Source organism: Punica granatum, chromosome 2 (genome assembly GCF_007655135.1).
Source record: "Punica granatum isolate Tunisia-2019 chromosome 2, ASM765513v2, whole genome shotgun sequence".
NCBI lineage: Eukaryota > Viridiplantae > Streptophyta > Magnoliopsida > Myrtales > Lythraceae > Punica > Punica granatum.
In genome coordinates this window covers 991,831-993,330 of record NC_045128.1, presented here as the reverse complement: position 1 = coordinate 993,330, position 1,500 = coordinate 991,831, and positions in this window count along the sequence as shown.

Genomic DNA, 1,500 nt, shown 5'->3' with positions numbered 1-1,500 from the left:
TTTGGCGAAGTTCTGACTCAGTTTGTTTTCTTTCTCTTTCTCGGTTTTCATGCTCTATGGCGCGGGTATTTCTGATTATCATGTTGAGTAACCTAAGGTTTTTGGTTTGCTCAGGTTCTTTTGGCTCAACATATTTTGGAGGAGGTTTTGAGGAAACTATGGTTTTGTTGAAGGGTAGTTTCCAGGTTATGGTTTTTTCAGTGAATTTTATGGCATTTTCTTACATGTAGACTTGGCTAAACCAGTCCCAGAAAAGGATGTTTCTCTTGTTGTTTTCCATAAATTTTATCCACTGATTTTGCATTATGGTCTCGACATATTTCTTCGTGAAGACCTCATGCAACCGGTTCCTCCTATTTTCATTTTCTTTGGAGCAGAAATCGTTCCTAAGGCTGGTAGATGCTAATGTGAATGATTTCTCAATCACATAGATCTCAGGGTTAGGATTGATTCTGGTTGTATCGGTTATAGATGAAAATGTGGGTGAAGGGGGTGAAGACTCAGTTTCATCTGTGTTTGGGACAGAGTATACTGGCCTGGGAATATCGGTGGCGACACTACTTAGTCCTCTAAGGTTGGCAAACCTAGGAGGGGTTTCAGTAGCTGTTTGGAAAGTGTTTACCGATGGGGCAACACTGAATGATCTCCTTCTTAGCTCAGGGCTTCTAAAGGAAGAACTTATCGAAGGGTTTGAGGTTGTCTGTATATCGACCGATCTCCTATGGCGAAAACTTATGGAAACTTTCCCATCTTGGAACTGGCTCACTCGACTGGGTTCCTCATTTTGAATTTTCTCAGGGGCAACTGCGTCTTCTAAGACCCATTCATCTGGAAGAGTTACTTCATTCCACCTAATTGGTCTGGGAACTACCGTGTTTGACCTGGCAATGTTCGTTTGGAAAAGAAGGGTTTATCCTTTGGGACTATGTTTGAAGGCTTTGGTTGCAAAAGCTGAGACCATCGTTTTGTAATGGACTCTGTACACAAGGGCTAAAAGGATGGAGCCTAAAGCAATCTTGTAATTATGCGTTTTGATTTGCAAAGTTAAGCCATGAGTTATGTTTTGGTCTTTGAGGGACATGGTGAAATTTGGGAAACAGTTGAAATGGATCGGTCCATCGCACAGATTAGTCTCGACTGTCCCAAGGATGAATTCATGGTAATTCAAAAACCTAGCATCCCTAAGCACTAGGAACACTGAGGTATCTAAGCCTTCTCTTGTTAGGGGTTTTATGCCCACTTGGACGAGCCCTATATGGATGAAATTATATTTTTCATTATGTTTTTTCAATGACTCTTGGTTCAAGAGTTTTATGGTTTGTGAAGAGTTTTTTAGGGGAATGTCCCGCTCTTCAGTGGTTTTGGTGTAATCGGTTTTTGAAAATATATGTTGGAATTTTGAGTTTTTATAAATCTGTTTTGAAACGATTCTTGGGATTTCCCAATCATCGATAGATTTATCAAAACATTCCAAATTGACCTCTTCTCTGTTGAGAACAT